The sequence below is a fragment of the Cricetulus griseus genome (genome assembly GCF_003668045.3).
Source record: "Cricetulus griseus strain 17A/GY chromosome 1 unlocalized genomic scaffold, alternate assembly CriGri-PICRH-1.0 chr1_0, whole genome shotgun sequence".
Taxonomy (NCBI): Eukaryota; Metazoa; Chordata; class Mammalia; order Rodentia; family Cricetidae; genus Cricetulus; species Cricetulus griseus.
In genome coordinates, this window is record NW_023276806.1 from 994,071 (window position 1) to 1,013,028 (window position 18,958).

An 18,958-nucleotide genomic window follows, 5' to 3' on the forward strand; every position below is an offset into this window, starting at 1 on the left:
TGAATCAATCAATACTTTACTGTGAAGCAGACCCTCTGCTAGGTGGATTTTTCATCTATCAGTGTCCTAACATGTTCCAAATAGCCAGGCCCAAGCATAATATTTAATGTTAGGAACATTACACTTTACAACATTTTCCAATCTCAGTGGGTTTGGCAAGCACACAGCTTCATCTTAAGGCAAGGAATCCCTGTACAAAGCACCTGTAGATAACATGATAATGGCTTCTAGTTTCATCAGCAGGAAAATCCAGCACCATCCCAATCCCTCAGGTCCTTTCTGATTTAGTTATTGGTGTTTAGAGTAAAACCAGTGATGTGTACAGATTTTGGAGTACAGATTTGAGTCTTCAGGACAGCCCACAGGAAAGGGCACAAGAGCCAGGATAAAAGAATTGATCATTGCCCCTATTCTCCTAGGAATGTATACAGGAGGCATGGATCTGGGATTTAAGGACACACCAAAAAGATGGTAGAAATACACATCTGGCTATCTGTAATTATTGGGCCAACATCAGCCGACTACTTTCCAGATACCTGGTTGTGTGGAGGACATATTTGCCAAATTGGTGAGTCTCAGTTCACTTGATGTCTTCATACCACCTATTCTAAGATAAGCGCTTCCCTTATAAAATCTTGACTTTATGCATACCGACAGACTATGTTTGAGTAAAAAATATTTATTTGATGAGAGACCCACAGTCAAACATTAGGCCCAGCTTAGAGAATCATATGGAAAAAGGGCAGGAAGGACTATAGTAACCAGAGAGGCCAAGAATACCCAGAAGAAAACCCACAGAACTAACTAGACTGGGCTCATAGGGGCTCACAGAGACTGAAACAACTAGGGAGTCTGCATGGGACTGAGCAAGCCCCTCTGAATATATGTTGCAGCTGTGTAATATGATGATCTCGTGAGACTACTAACCAGGAGAACAGGTGCTGTCTCTAACTCTTGATGCCTGCTTTAGATACCTACTCCTCCTACTGGATTGCCACATCCAGCCTTAACAGAAGAGAAGTAGCCTAGCATCACTGCAGCTTGATATACCATGACTGGTTGATGTTCATGAGAGACCCACATGTATCTGAAGAGAAGAGTGAAAAAGGAGTGGATGTGGGGAGGGGTTAAGGGAGGTATGGAGGAGAAATTGGGAGGAAGGGAATGAGGGGAACTTTGGTTGGGATGTAAAAACGAAGACATAAATTAAACACATACATATATATATACATATATATATATGTATATATATATATTTGTATATATGTTAATAAAATCTATAAAAAGAAAGAAAAATATTTATTTGCTGAATTCCTCATACCCTGTTCTTTCCTTTAACAATTACTTTGAAGAATCATGAGTACTATGAAAAATAAAATATCTAATATAGGGTAAAACTACCTACCATAACAATAGATGGATAAACATAATGAAATAAGTGAATTTAGAATGAAAAATACATCCTTAGTTTAAGAATGTTGTGTGAATGGTATTTTTTATTGGGTTGGCTAGTTAGACATATCTTTATAGACTATTATTGATCTTTCCTACTATTCAGAATAAATAAATATTAAAGATCTTTTGGATCCCATCTCAAACCTAAATATGGAGTTGAGTGTTGTATCTATATTCAAACTAAAATTGAGATGATATTTTAGAGCCTCACCTAAAAACAGAACTTGATATTAAATCAGTCTAAGAGATTTTATTCATTAAAGACAAAATACATTAAAGCTGAATGATGATATGATTGTACAACACTTAGCAGATCCTAAGGCAGCATTGGTATTCTGTTGCCAAAGACTAATTTCATTTCCTATTGTGAATTCCTTTCTTACCATATGGAAAGTCAGGCAGACTAAGAATTCTCAACATTGTGTTTGTTAAGGGTCCATGTGGTGTTGTGAATCTGGTCAATACCATTGAGCTTCACATCATATTGAGTGACAGTACAAAAATATTTCTTAATTTAATGCTCAAAGAGCAGAAAATCAACTATCCTAGGAAGGATGGAGCCCGACATTTAATCACTCCCAAGTCAATATTACTCTGAATCATTTGCTAAATAAGTAGAACATAATGCCCAGCTTCTAGCTGAAGAGAGATATGGTCCAAATTAAAAAGTCAGATTAAAAGATAGACATATCCGGGTACATAATCATGAACTAGAAATTGTTTGTGCTTGGCTTCAACATCCTGAAAGTTTTGAAACAAAGTATTTATCATTATGTCTTTTAAATTTTTATTTGATTTGATATATTATTAGTTTGTGTGCTTTGAGAGATGCATGTGTGTGTCACAGTGCACACAGTGTAAAAATCATAGAGCAATTCAATGTAGTTGGTTCTAGTTTCCTTTTATTGGGTTCTAGGAATTGAACTCAAGTTTTTTAAGCTTAGACAGCAAGCACTTTACCAGCAGAACCACCTTGACAGTCCCATTGGTCATTTTGTCTCATGTTTAGTTACAACCAAGTGATTTTTCATTTATAAACACTTCCACTTCAGGGTTCAATTCTTCTGAACAAGTAGAACCTCAGAAGGAAATGCCTGGAGGCTCCTTACTGGAACCCCTGTCAGAACCTGGATTGAACCTGCAGCCCATGCTGTCACAACCATCATGTAGTTCAGAAAATCTCTGAGCAAACTTCATAATTTGAAGCTAAATAAAGGACTAGTGGAGAAAGTCTCAGAGTTCAATTTTATATTTAATATGCAGTTTTCTATTGCTTCCTCCCACTCAAAGCAGGTTTTCTGGGTCCTTGTGTAAGTACTGGGAGAATCTAAAGTGATTCCCTTCTATATTTCTGTAGATATTAATGTAGTTTTTTTGTAATTAGGATCAAGAATCTAGATTGTGCTGATAGAAATTAAACTTAACAACAGTGAAGGTCAGGATTGAGAAAATGCCCTACAGTGTTAGGGCTGGGCCTAAATTACACAAGTAGCCTTAGAAGAAACAGCTAAAGCAAGAAAGGCATCTAAATGAAATCAATGTGAAGACAGAGGTACAGATGTGCACTAAGAACCACCAAAAAGTAGAAAAGTTATATAAAAATATCCCCTTGGGCCTTTGGGTGGCCCCTGGCTATGCCAACTTCTTGAAATCAGAGCTTTTGACATCTAGAACTGTTAGGACTATGTATTTTGCTCTTTTTGTAATAGTTTGTTAAGGCGGTGCTAGGAAGCAACAAGTGAGCTCGCAGCCTGATATGTCTTGTATTTGAGAATCTGAGTCCAGATACTCAATTCTCAACATCTCTCATAGCTAGGACATGGGACCAAAGTCAAGAGATACAAAAGGAATCCACTATCTTTTCTTTTTAAATTGGAAACATGCAGTAATATTTATTTTATGCCTGGCTTATTTCACATAACATAATGTCCTTCAGGTTTATCCATGTCACAAATGACAGGATTTCATTCATTTTTTGTCTTTCTTTTTTATTTTTTTATAATTATTTATTTGAATTAGAAAGATTATTTTACATGTCAATTCCAGTTCCTTCTCCCTCCCCTCCTCCCCTGCCCCCTCAACTAACATCCTACCTATCCCATACCCTTTCTGCTCCCCCAGGGAGGGTGAAGCCTTCAATAGGGGGGTCTTCAGAGTCTGTCATATCCTTTGGGATAGGGCGTAGGCCTACTCCCTTGTGTCTAGGCTCAGGGAGTATCTCTCCATGTGGGATGGGCTCCCAAAGTCCATTACTATACTAGGGATAAGTACTGATACACTACAAAGGGCCCCATAGATTTCTGAGGTCTTCTCACTGACACCCACATTCAGGGGGTCTGGGTCAGTCCCATGCTGGTTTCCCAGCTATCAATCTGGGGACCAAGAACTCCTGCTTGTTCATGTCAGCATTTCTGTGGGTTTCACTAGCCTGGTATGGACCACTTTGCTCTTCAGTCCTCCTTCTCTGCAACTGGGTTCCAGTTCAGTTCAAGGTTTAGCTGTGGGTGTCTGCTTCTACTTCCACCAGCTGCTGGATGAAGGCTATAGGATGGCATATAAGTTAGGCATCAATCTCATTATCAGGGAAGGGCACTTATGGTAGCCTCTCCTCTGTTGCTTAGATTGTTAGCTGGTGTCATCTTTGTAGCTCTCCAGAATTTCCCTAGTGCCTGATTTCTCTTTAAACCTATAATGTCTCCCTCTATTTTAGTATCTCTTATCTTGCTCTCTTCTGTTCTTCCCCCAACTCAACCTCCCTGCCCCATAATGTCCTCCTCACCCCTCCTCTTCTCCACTTCTCATTCTCCTAGTTCCCTCTCCCCTCCCCCATGCTCCCAATTTTCTCAGGAGACCTTGTCCCTTTCCCCTTCTCCAGGGGATCATGTATGTCTCTCTTAGGGGCCTCCTTGTTCCCTAGATTCTCTGTCAGTATGGATTGTAGGCTGGTAATCCTTTATTTTATGTCTAAAATCCACATATGAGTGAGTACATACCGTGTTTGTCTTTTTGTGATTGGGTTACCTCACTCAAAATGGTTTCTTCTAGTTCCATCCATTTGCCTGTGAATTTCAAGTTTCCATTGTTTTTTCCCCACTAAATAGTACTCCGTTGTGTAAATGTACCACATTTTCTCTATCCATTCTTCAGTTGAGTGGCATCTAGGTTGCTTGCCAACTCATACAGCCACTTTGGAAATCAGTATGGCGATCCATCAGGAAAATGGGAATCAGTCTACCACAAGATCCAGCAATTCCACTCTTAGGCATATACCCCCAAAGCACATTCATACAACAAGACATCTGTTCAACAATGTTCATTGCAGCATTATTTGGAATCCACTTTCTATAGCTGTGTAACAATGACTCCACACTCAGAAGATTTACATAAGTCAGGCATCTGAAGCCACTGTTAGGTTCTGAAATCTAGATGGTGCTTACCTTGCTGCTACCCAGGGCTGTGACTTCAAAAGGATACTAGAAAATGATCAATCATCATGTCATGTGCTAGTAGGCAGCACTCATTTCTTAAATATGTCTTTCCCCTAAAAATAGTTGTTACAATCTCAGGGAACATAACCATGCATACAAACTTGCAAATATCCTGCCTCTTTCATCTCTCTAGTAAATCTGAGTTCCTGCTCTGTGGGGAGGAGATTATACAGAAACATACAGAGATTTTACAGGTGCAGAGAATTGCAGATGACTCTAGAGAATGTCCACATCACAATTAGACAGATGTCCCCCTGCATGGTGACAGTGAATCAGCAAGGTTTGGAACCATTAGGGGGTCTTATCTGCAAAGGCAAATATGCCATCTGTGGGTCAGCATTGTCTGGAAGCTGAAATATGGTGCTTCAGTCAATGGGTAGTGCCTAATGGGTTCTAACTAAAGCAATGCTACAGAAAACTTTGGCTAAGCTTTTGGCTGAAAACCTTCCATATTGTTTCTTATTTAATCCACTTTTTGTTTCAGGATTTCTGATGACTCTCCTAGCCAACTGAAGCCTTTTCAATGAATACATTATAATCTGTAATCAACTAGACTTGGCTTTCTATTGTACATAATCAAGAATTCTGAACAATACTTAGAAAAACTGAAGTTTTTTTCTAGGATTCTAACCTGTGAGTGACACCTGTCCTGTCTACCACTGTGATTGACAATAGAGGCAGGAATAAAATGAACTTGGATGCAAACAATAGCATAAGGGACATAAAATACTTCTTTCTTTTTCCCTCCAGAAATACCTGACTGTTACGATAAATCTTTCCGCCACCCGCTTGAGTTCTGCCTGCCATGCGAATGGCCAAATAATACAGAGACTTATATTAGGTACAAATGCTGCTTGGCCAACTAGTATTTCTCATCTGCTAGCTCAGTCTTAATTATCATAAATCTATATATTTTATAAGACTTATCTTATCGGATGCCTTCCGTTGGAGCCCTTATCCCCAGGATAAGGTGGTTCCGAGCAGAGAGCAGGAGGAAGAGCAAAGGGGAAAAGGAACCACTTCCTGCTTGTCTTTGCTTAAATGAGTCTCCCTGCTATGTCACTTCCTGCCTGGATCACCACTTCTTTACTACATTTCCCAGAATCCTCCTTGACTCCTAGTCTGGTCTAACTTTCTGCCTCATTGGCCAAACAGTACTTTATTCAACAACCAATAAGATGAACATACACAGAAGTACATTCCCCATCACCTGACTCCTCATTGAACTAAGGGCTCCAGCCACAGGCTTCTATAGTATCTCTCCCTCAGATAGTGATTATGTTCTGAGACTCATTTATTTATTAAATAAGACAAAATCCCCCAAACCACGTGCAAACTAGTCTCTCATGTCCACAGATCTTTTTCAAATTGTATTCTGAGTGTAATGCTTTCAAAATCCATTCACAGCTAAATGTTTTAATTTTGATAGTTATTCAGTGTTAGGAAATCCCCTAAATAATGTTCATAACCTGATAGAACTGACATATTATAAGATGAAATTACTTTTGTTTGTGTGTGCATGAAAGACTATGGTGATTCAAATAAGAGGCAGGTGTATGTGTGCATATGGAGGCCAGACCAGGACTTCAGGCATATTCCTACAGTATCTCCTCCTGCCCCATTTCTTTGAAACAAGTCTTACTGCACAGGAAGCATGCTGTTTCATCTGGAATCATCTCAGCAAGCTCTCCAGATGCTTCTACAAATATTTGGGTCACAGGCACAAGTATCCCTGCTTAGTTTTTGATGTAGGTGCTAAGGATTTGAACTCGGGACCTCATGCTTGCAGAGTAAGATATCTTGACCACTCAGCCATCTCCTGAGTGCCTACAATGAAATTCTTTCTGAATGCTTTAGTTCAATGCATCTGTTTTGTTGCTACAGTTTTATTTCAGATTTATATATTCTCTCTGCTTCCTTCGTGTATTCTTTGTTGTTTCTGATTTGGACAACCAAGCTGCCCCATGTGGCATAGCCCATGTTAGCATTCCTCTGTCCTCAAATAAGTACTTTCTATCTGTACAATTTCCAAATGCTGCATATTCTTCATGATACCCCCAAAATATGATGTCTTCTACAACTTTTACCATCCACTGTAAGATATAATATAATAATTTATGGCGTGATGATGTGGGATATCTTTCTGTATGCTGTGGATATGTTTTATTACCATTGGTTAGTAAAGAAACTGATTTGACCAATAACCAGGCAGAACAGAGCCAGGCAGGAAACATAAGCAGTGATACAGGGAGGAAGAAGGTGGAGTAAGGGAGATGCCAGCAGTCACCAGGGAAGCAAGATGTGAAGTAACATGCCACAAGCCTAGTGGTACAATATAGAATAATAGAAATGGGTTAACTTAAATTATAAAAGCAAGTTCGGAATAAACCTGAGCTAATAGACCAAACAGTTTGTAATTAATATTAAGACTCTGAGTGGTTATTTTAAAAGTGGCTATGGGACCAGGTGGGATGAGAAACCTCCAGCTATACCATGGTACATATGTTATATATCTTTAAGTATAATATATGTTCTCAGAGTTGCTAATAACTGTTATCTTCATGCTTTCTGAGTCTCTCTGTCTCTGTCTCTCTCACTCAGCCTCTCTCTCTCTCTCTCTCTCTCTCTCTCTCTCTCTCTCTCTCTTTCATACACACACATATCTTTCAGTGAAGAAAATTATAAAAAAAAAAATCCATTGAAGTTGACCTTGTCTCAGCATGATAATAATATCCCAATGATTAATATCAGTTTCTTTTAATTTCTTCATGAAAGTAACCTCATACTCCTTATCTACATATGATACTAAAGGATTGTGTATGTAATCACAATGTTACATATTGTGATATATAAACAATGTTACTTTTGAAACAATATAGAAAAATATTTAAATTAAAGTCTTGTCAAACTGTTCATCTTCCTCAGTCTGCGGTGTTGCATACCAGTATGTCTTATTTTATTCCACTTAGCTTCCAGGAAAACTCAGGCCTGAGAGGGACCATGAGACCATCTGCTCAATGATGTCAGTTGTTCAGAGCCACTGTATTTAACTTCCTCTGCAAAACACTGAGATCTCTCTTTGGGCTAGCACAGTTGCTTCTCCATTGCTCTGCCCTGGGGGATCCAGAGACACAGCAAAGGAGAGAGTTCCTTGATGAATGAAAGGGACACAAATCACGGAAAAAGCATAAAACCACAAGCACAAGCCGCCGAAATGGGAGTCATTTATTATAATGTAAACAAGTCTATTGCAACTCAGTGCCTTAACTTTCTTTTTCATATAGAAAATCAAAAATGTGTAGTAGTCCAGATTTCCCATCATTTCTTTTTCTTGCTTACATATCTTATATCACACCTTATTCTCCAATAGTTTAGAGTATACACCATAATTTATGCTCACATGAAAGGAACATAGAATCATTGATGGGTGTCACTACCAATTATAATTATAATTTTTACTAAGTAAAAATATAGGGATAAAATAAAACAAATTTCTTTGGTAAAGAAGTGAAGGATTTACCTCACATTAAGTGTACAATGCTGTGAACACTTTAGCCTCAAAGTCCTATGGACATATGTTGCTGCTTTTAAGACTTATTCAAAAAATAAAGATAAGGTGATAAATTAAACTAACTTAAAAGTTTGGATTTTAGGATATTATTATAAAAGTAAATGATTCTAGGTTGAAAATAAAAATTTATATTATAAAAAAATAAAAATTTTTATTGGAAGAGAATGTTTGTAAAGAAAACTTATATTAATATATAAACACATCATTATTCCTTTCCAAAGAAATATACAAAATGTATCATATGCTATCTAAAATTTCAATGAATTATTTTTCTGTTTTAGAATATCTAAATTTTAAAAATAAGTAAGCTGCTTTTGAACACAAATTCAAGCAATAAAAGGCAACTTGGTTTTAAAATGACTTTTATATTAACAATCTGATTTCTGATGGGACTAAAGCAATTTAATGTAATAACCATTTTCTGTTGAAGGTCACAGCAGGAATCTTATTCAAGAAAAAGTTGCTTGTCGTGGTTCAGATCTTAAATGTTCCCAAAGACCATGTCATACAGCCTTAGTCACCAGCCAGTGTTGCTCCTGGGAGACTCTGCAACCTTGAAGAAGTGGGAATTAGTGGAAAGAAGTAAGATTTCGAGGGTGTGCCCTTGGAGGTGGAAACCACGCTCAGCCCTTCCTTTCTTGCTTCCAAGCTGCCATTAAGTTGGTCAACAGCGTCTTTTGTTGTTGTTGTTGTTGTTCAAGTTAGGGAACAAGCTTGTTTCACACCTAAGTCCCTTCTCCCTCTCCTTCCCGTCACCCCCAACCTACCCCCCACTCCATCCACCCACCACTCCCCAGGCAGGGTAGGGCCCTCAACGGGGGCTCTGCAAAGTCCACCAAATCTTCCTGTGCTGGGCCTGGGCCCTTCCCCATGTGTCCAGGGCCAGAGTGTAACCCTTCACATGGGATGGGCTCTCAAAGTCCCTTCTTACACCAGGGAAAAATACTAATCCACCACCAGAGGCTCCCTGGAGTGCAGAGGCCTCCTTATTGACATCCATATTCAGGGGTCTGGATCAGTCTTGTACTGGCTTCCCCGACAGCATCTGGGGTAGATGTGCTCTCCCTTGTTCAGGCCAACTGTTTCTCCAACCTGGTACAGACCCCTTCGCTCTTCAATCCTCCCTCTCTTCAACTAAATTCCCGATTTCAGCTCAGTGTATATCTGTGGATATCTGTCTCTGCTTCCATCAGCCACTGGATGAGGTCTCTAGGATGGCATACAGAGAAGTCATCAATCTCATTTTAGGGGAAGGGCTTTTAGGTTATCTTCTCCACCATTGCCTGGATTGTCAGACCATGTCATCCTTGTAGGTCTCTGGAGATCTCCCTGGTTCCAGATCTCTTCTCGGACCTATAGTGGCTCCCTCTGATATGGTATCTCTCATCCTGCTCTCTCTCCTCTATTCTTCCCCCAACTCAATATTTCTGCCCCTCCATTTCCTCTCCTCTACTCCTCTTCTCTTGCTCTTATTGTAGCAGCTCCCTCCCCCTCCCCTCATACTCCCAATTAATTCAGGAGTTCATGCCACTTCCATTCCTGGGGACCATTTATGCCTTAGAGTCCTTCATGTTTCCTAGTTTCTTTGATGAAGAGGATTATAGGCTAGTAATCCTTTGCTCTATGTCTAAAATTCATATATGAGTGAGTACATACCATGTTTGTCTTTTTATGACTGGGTTACCTCTCTCAGGATGGTTTCTTCTAGTTCCATCCATTTGTCTGCGAATTTCAAGATTCCATTGCTTTTTCCTGCAGAGTAGTAATCCATTGTATAAATGTACCACATTTTCTGTATCCATTCTTCAGTTGACGGGCATCTAGGTTGCTTCCAGGTTCTGGCTATTACAAACAATGCTGCTGAGAACATGGTTGAACATATGTCCTTGTTGTATGAACATGCACTATTTGGATATATACCCAAGAGAGGAATGGCTGGATCTTAAGATAGACTGATTCCCATTTTCTGAGCAACCACCATACTGATTTCCAGAGTGGTCTTAAAAGTTCGCACTCCCACCAGCAATGGAGGTGTTAAGATAAATCTTTCCTTTTTTTTTTAAATGCAGTGTAAATCTTTAGAGGTTTTTCTTTATCAGGATCTGTCTTTATCATCTTGGGAGTGCCGAGTCTAAACTCCAGAAGCGCCAGGACGGCGCAAGCATATGGAAGCTGCTCCAATACCTCTCAGCCACCCGAAAGGGCAGGCTGTGGTGGCAGGTTTCCCTCTTTCTCTGGGAACCTTGGGGGCATGGAGTCATCCCGCTCACTGACACCATTCTGTTGAAAAGGAAAAACCTCTCAACAAGGAGAAATGACAGGTATTCTACTAAGATATATCTTATAAACTAAATAGAAACCCCCAAAGGAAAGGGAAGTGTTTTGCTTTTATCTTCACAGGAAAACTCATCTCCAGAAGGCAAAGGACACTGCATGGGTAGATGCTTAAGAAGAAAAGGTAGCTATAACCATCAAACAAAAGGAATGTGCCAAATGGTAAACTTTACAGCTGTCTCTCCGATAACTCTATTTCTCTTTATTTCCTAGTCCCTATTCAATTAAACCAATGCTGGATTTAGAGGTGGATTTGGCTTTCCTCCTCTAAAATCCAAGCACGTTATTTAACAAAACTTTAAGAGTTTCTGTATTGTATCAAGAAGCCAATTGATGTAATACATAATAAAAGAATAATTTGGGGACTGTCTTTGTCTTTTCTTGGATCTTTCTCTCAAGGTGTACCCCCTCTCATAATTGTTATGCTCTCATGGTTGCATGCCCCAGCATGTGTACATACACAAGCAAACATTTCTCTGCTAACTGTTTATGTTTGAGTCCCACACAGCAAATGAAGACCTGCCTGAAAGCAATCCCTGGACACCCTGGAAAGAAAATGGGCCACACCTCCTCGACTGCACTGGATCCAACTTGCTCCATTTCAACTGACACTCCGGCCAGAGGTTCGGGTACTGACTTCAATCAAGTTGAGGATTTCAAGCGAGATCTTCAATCAAGCGAATCCCATCTAACATGGACTGGATACAATCCATTCAAGACTTTCACTATATTAACATTTTCTTCCTACAGGACCCCACAAGGATGTCATCGTCCCATTTCAGCAGGAAGTAATTTGGAGAATGCTACATCCCCTTTCCCCATTGTTGTCATTTAGGATAGTATATATACCTAGTTAGGGATAGCTTCTTATTGTTTATGGTTGGGATTAGAAGGAGGTGTTCAGGCTTGGGCACTTCTTTCAGATGACTTTAGGTTTTAGTTAAAATAGATAGTTAGGATGTGACATAAGCAGATTGTTGTGTCTTCTTATATTTCACCTTTATGATTGTTAATTTTGGATACTTTACACTGTTAAGTTTAATCCGCTTTTAAACTAAAAGGGGAATTGTAGGGGAACCTTAGCCATGCCTGCTTAGGAGCTGGCTACAGGTCTGCCTGACCACGCCTTCGAGGGCATGGTCTGGGTGATGTAGAGTAAGAGTTTGAGTTGGCTGAGTTTCGATTTCAGTTTTGTCACCCCCTTTTGGCTTTCGTACAGACCGCTGCCACACCAGCTGGCTAGGTCGCTCTCTAAGTAAGGCTTTTCCCTATTAATTGCTCTTATATTTCTACTTGGTTCCGTATTGGTAATTTCCCACTATATGGAGGAGTGTTCCTTTTTCTCCACATCCTCTCCAGCATAGATTGTCATTGGTATTTTTGATTTTAACCATTCTGACAGGTGTGAGACCAATGGAAACGAATTGAAAACCCTGACATTAACCCACGCACCTATGAACACCTTATTTTTGACAAAGGTGCTAAATCTATACAATGGAAAAAAGATAGCATTTCCAACAAATGGTGCTGGCACAATTGGATTCGGACATGCAGAAGATTGCAGATAGATCCATACCTGTCACCATGCACAAAACTTAAGTGCAAATGGATCAAAGATCTCAACATAAATCCAGCCACACTGAATCTTCTAGAAGAGAAAGTGGGAATTACCCTTTAACAAATTGGCACAGGAGACCGCTTCCTGAGCATCATGCCAGTAGCACAGACATTGAGGTCTGCAATTAATAAATGAGACCTCCTGAAACTGAGAAGCTTCTGCAAGGCAAGGGACACAGTCAGTAGGACAAAACTACCACCCACAGAATGGGAAAAGATCTTCACTGATCCCACATCTGACAGAAGGCTGATTTCCAAAATATATAAGGAGCTCAAGAAGCTAGCCACCAAAACACCAAACAATGAAAATAAAAAGTGGGTTGCAGAACTAAATAGAGAATTCTCAACAGAGGAATCTGAAATGTCTAAAAGACACTTAAGAAAGAGCTCAAAATCCTTGGCCATCAGAGAAATGCAACTCAAAACAACTCTGAGGTCAACAGCTTCTTTATATCCCCTGTTTGCCACAATGTTCATTTTACCACAGGTTCAAAGAAACACAGCTAACACCTGACCCTGAAACTGGGGCCAAAATAGACTTCTCCTCTTTTTAAGATGGCCTTCTTCTTTTTAATAACAGAGATAAAAACATAACACAAGCTAGGTGGTGGTGGCTCACACCTTTAATCCTAGAACTTAGGAGACAGAGGCAAGCATATTGCTAAATTTGAGGCCAGCCTGAACTGCAGAGTGAGCTCCACGACATCCACGTGTTGTAATAAAACCCTGGAATTAGAAAAAAACCACTTATCAGTAAGTACCCACCATTTTTGTCTTTCTGAGTCTAAGTTACCTCACTCAGGATGATTTTTTTTTCTAGTTCCATCCATTTGCCTTCAACACTCCTGATGTCATTGTCTTTAACAGTTGAGTAATTCTCCATTGTGTAAATGTACCACATTTTCTTTATCCATTATTCAGTTGAGGGACATCTAGGGTGTTTTCAGGTTCTGGCTATTATGAATAATGCTGCTATGAACACAGTTGAGCAAGTGTCCTTGTGGTATGATTGATCATCCTTTGGGTATATGCCAGGATCATCCTGGGAAGAGAAAATAGATGATATCTCCTGGGTAAACTGGGGACAGGGGGTGGGAGGATGGGCTGCAGGTAAGGAGGAGGGGATGGGAGATGAAAACAAAAGGGAATGGGGTGGTCATGTTGTGGGAGGGAAGGTGTGGGACATCAGTGAAAGAGATATCTTGATAAGAGGGAGCCATTGTGAGGTTAGGGAGAAACTTGGTGCTAGGGGAATTCCCAGGAATCCACAAGAATGACCCCAGCTAAGAGTCCTAGCAATAGTGGAGAGGGTGCCTGAACTGGCCTTGCCATGTAATCAGATTGGTGATGACCCTGCTATGGTAGAATGTTTATCTAGTAACTAATGGAAGCAAACACAGATTTCCACATCCAAGCACCAGGCCGAATTCTGAGAATCCACTTGAAGGAGGAAAGATTATATGAGCAAGAGGGGAATCAAGATCATGATGCAGAAACCTGCAGTGACAGCTGATACAAGATCAAGGAAGCTCATGGACTGGAGACCAACAGCTAGGGACCATTCACGGAACCGAGCTAGGCCCTCTGCATGTGGGCAACAGATGTGTAGCTTGCTCTGTTTGTGAGACCCCTGGGAGTAGGACCAGGATCTATCCATGGTGCATGAGCTGGCTTTTTGGAGCCCATTTCTTATGGTGGGATGCCTTGCTCAGCCTCAATGCAAGGAGGAGGGGCTTGGTCCTACCTCAACTAAATGTGTCAGGCTTTGTTGACTCCCCTTAGGAGGCTTTCTGAGAAGTTGATGAGAAAGAGGGGTGGTTTGGAGGAGATGGAGGGAGCAGGAGGAGAGGATGGATAGGGAACTATAGTTGGTATGTAAAATGAATAAAATCTTTAAAAAATAAAATGCATGGGAGGATAAAAAAGAAACAAGAAAAGTATGTTTTACACCTGAGCACCTGAAGACATCTAGGATCATTTGGGTGCTTCCTAACTGCTAACCTTGATTCTCTTAATAAAAATTTTGAAGACAAGTAGTTGATTATGGCATCAAAACTACTGTATCTTCTCATAATCCTCATGCCTGTGGCTTCTTCCTCCTTTAATCACCCTGTGATAGAATATCTTTCACCCCATTTTTTACTCCCATATTTTATCTATACTCTTTCCTCTGTGATTTTATTATGATACTCAACTTTTTAAAAACTGGCAAGCTTAACGTGTACAGCCACTTTGGAAATCAGTATGGTGACTCCTCAAGAAAATGGGAATGAGCTGGAGTTACAGACAGTTGCAAGCTGCCATGTGGTTGCTGGGAATTGAACCCGGGTCCTCTGGAAGAGCAGCCAGTGCTGTTGGGGGCCTTACCCTGCCTGGGGAGTGGTGGGTGGATGGGGCGGGGGGTAGGTTGGAGGTGGGGGAGAAGGAATGGGGGTGAGGGGAGGGAGAGGGAATGGGGACTTACATGTGAAACAAGCCTGTTCCCTAACCTGAATTAATAATAATAATAAAAAGAGAAAAATAAAGAAAATGGGAATGAGTCTACCACAAGATCCAGCAATTTCATTTTTAGGAACATACCCCAAAGAAGCACATTCATACAACAAGGACATCTGTTCAACGATGTTCATAGCAGCACTATTTGTAATAGCCAGAAAATGGATGCAGCCCAGATGCCCCTCAACCAAAGAATGGATAGAGAAAATGTGGTACATTTACACAAAGGAGTACTACTCAGCAGGAAAAAAACAATGGAATCTTGAAATTTGCAGGAAAATTGATGGAACTAGAAGAAACCATTCTGAGAGAGGTAACCCAATCACAAAAAGACAAACATGGCATGTACTCACTCATATGTGGATTTTAGACATAGAGTAAAGGATTACCAGCCTACAATCCACACTGCCAGAGAAGCTAGTAAACAAGGAGGACCCTAAGAGTGACATACATGGTCCCCTGGAGAAGGAGAAAGGGTCAAGATCCCTTGAGCCAATTGAGAGCATGGGAAGAGGGGGGAGGGAGCTAGGAGAATGAGAAGGGAAGAAGAGGAGGGATGCAGAGGTCATGAGGGAGCAGAAAGTTTGAGTCAGGGGAAGAATAGAAGAAAGGGTATGTGATAGGTAGGGTTTATTTAGGGTGGGTGGTAGGGGAGGACGGGAGGGAGAAGGGAACTGGGATTGGCATGTAAAACAATCTTGTTTCGAATTCAAATAAAAAATCTGAAAAGAAAAAAATAAACAAGACCACATATTCAAAAAATGGCAAGCTTTTGACTTCTAGCAATTCTTACATTTCTTAAGCCACTTAAATTTATTTTTTCCTACTTTAAGTTCTTAGTAGTTACAAATCACAAGTACTTCTTTATATGGTGATATACTTTTTATTTTATAGTACTGCATTTACAGAGCATGGTGCCTTTTTCTTATTTATTCAGAAGCTTTTGAAATCTGTTGTAAATGCAAAGCATTTCTTCTGACAGAATAAAGCTTTGGAGCAACATGGGATGGCAGAGGGACAGTGTACACTGAAATATTCTTTCTTACACTACTGAGAGATTTGCCTTCTTGCCCTTGTATGTCTCTCCTTTTCTCATCTGTTTTATCCCTCCTGTTTTCCAAAGTCCTAATACTTCTTTTCCACTTAGATTCAGATTTCAGTATATCTCTCTCTCTCTCTCTCTCTTTTTTTTATCCTACAGCAAGTACAGAGAGGCCAGAAGCAGTTCACATTCTCACCCAAAGTAAACTACAAAGACATTTGTTAAGTGAAAGATCACCTGAAGAGAAATCATGCCATTTTCACAAGTAAAGTTCTCAGTATTATTATTCTAATATAATATATTATAGTGTATTTTTAAAATGTATATCATAAATGCTCTGGACTTCATCCTATATATCCACTTGCCTCATTTGGATGCTTTATGTTCAAGGACCAACGTTTTAATCCTCAATTCTTAAACTCATATAAGGGAGGCACATGACTTAAGAGGAACTAAGCTGAGTGCCCTCTGCACAGATAAGGTACAACTGTTGCTGATTATTTGATAATGTAGGAATGAAGCCCGAGTATCATGGACTTGTCGATGAAGCTCTCTGTAAGATATGCACAGTAACAGTGATGCTTTCCTTCTGAGAGTATTTGTGGATTATATGGGGAAATAGTGCATGCAAGGGGTAGAAACAGCAAACTTAGAGTGACTATGCTAGCATTCAAATCCAGTCACTGGAGCTGAGCTGTTTATTCAACTTAAGTAATTAACATCTAAGACAGCTCTTCTGATATTTCTGTCTCTTGTAAAGAGAGAGAGAGAGAGAGAGAGAGAGAGAGAGAGAGAGAGAGAGAGAGAGAGAGAGAAGACAAAGGTCTACCTTCCCTCACAAAACTGAAAGTATTAAAAAGATGTGTGAAAATCATTTAGTAGTTTATACACTCCTCTGTGAAATCCAAATCAGCAAAACCAAAGAACCCTGGTCTGTCCAGATACCACCCCTATCCTGCATAATTCCTTCAGATATTTGGTCAGTTATGGCCTTTAAATATCTTTCAAATCTTTTCCCTCCTGGGTTCAGTTTGACCATCAACATCTCTCACCAAGATGTGATATGTGCTATAATTCATTTTAACTTGTCTCCTGCCACCCACTTTGTTTATTTCCCTACTTATCACCACCCAAGGTTCATATCTGAGCTTTGGGGAGGAGTTTTCATATCCAAACCACAGCAGTCATCACTGGGCTTTACACAGAGGCTATATTGCAAACAAAACTCACAAAAAAGCTGATCCCAAGATTTTGCAGGTTAAAATGAGGACGTGCTAAGTTCAGCTCTCCAGCTGTCTGCCTGCTAATCCTGCTTACTTCCCACAGCCAGGCCAGAGCCTTGCAGTAGAAGGGGTAGCAAGTCACTCCCCGTTTCTGTCTCCCAAACACTGACTCACTGCAATAGCTGTTTTCAGAACCATCACAGAATTAGTCTTTAAGACAATTTATTAAGTACAGAGAAGTAGCAGGATTTAGAAGCAAAGTACCTACCATTAATTAAGGTTTCTATATGAGCCCCAAATATATTAGAATCTTAAAAACCTGCATTTACAAAGTTTCAGGTTCAGGTCCAGAACCAGAAGGAAAAACAGTAATAGGAAAGAAATGAAGGTAAAATTACCTCTAAGCATTTTTTTTTTGCCTAATTAAGGTAACTATGGTTGTGATTCAGTTATGGAAAGTGATGTTGCCTATAACTGGTTATCTGGCCTTTCTAACATATATTAGACACAACTCATTAGGCAGATTGACTTCTATAAGGAGAAAAATGATTGTAAATATGAATTTTATTAGAAATTTTACAGTGACTTTTTAAAAGTTGCCCTATTCACCTTCTCCTGGGCTGTGATGTGCATACATCAATGCTAAGGGTTCTGTATGCATGTCAGAGTCTCAGGAAGCTCCATATAGCATGGTTGACTTCTTCTCAAATGTACAGTTCTTAATAAAAAGTGACTCTTCTGGAATATCTGCTAATTGTAGCACTACAAGGCAGCCTGCTATGTATGCATTTTCAAGCTTAGCTTTGAAAGTTTGTTGTTCTTTGGCTTGAAATTAGATTATGTACAAGCAGAATGTTTAGGCTCTTTGGATTTACAAATTGAAGGTTTTATTATGTTCTAATTCTAGATATATTAAGAAAATTATTGTTTGGCTCACATAGTGAAATCATATTCCTAGGATATATAGGTGTGATTAGAAACACTTCATTATTCCAGGTAACACGACAGCTTTTGAAAGTGGTATTTATGGCTGGTAATATGTGTGCTCATCATTCTCTATCTGAACTAGCGTTGTTTTAATGCAGAAAGCTACTGTTAGTACAGGCAAGGATAGAACATGCAATAAAAATTAAAAATAAGCCCAGGAAATGAGAGTTCACAATTTCTACCACTACAGCAATTGGTATGACTCACAGAAATGCTAATACAAGGAGAGAGAAAAATAATCAGCACAACTTAACCATGAAGAGAGTAAGTGCCAGGGCTAGGAAAAGACTGCTAAGAAGCTGTGATTTGGCACTTACAATTTCTAATTGGGCTTTCCCACACACTCAACACTTAACCAACTCCAGGTAGCCTGTTATGTACACACAATTATTGGCATTGTGTTAGCTTTAACTTTACATTAATTTAAACCTGGATAGAGAAGAGCTTTCCCACTTAGCTAATGTTACTTTAAGAGAAATTTCTTTAAATAGTCTTAGCCATCTGCCTATAAAAATAACATGAAACTTACTTATTTGTTTTAAAGGTTAAAGTTTCCTAGTAGCAAATTCAGTGACACACATTTAGCCATGGTTACTTGCCTATATTAGTGGTCGATTCCCATCCCATTCCATTGTTCAACTCCATTTTTAAAACTCTATGTTAAAATATAGTCATAGGGGGGAAAACGTGACATCTTCAAAACATACTCCAGCTCTTTTTAGGAGATCTTATCTCCAATATGCAC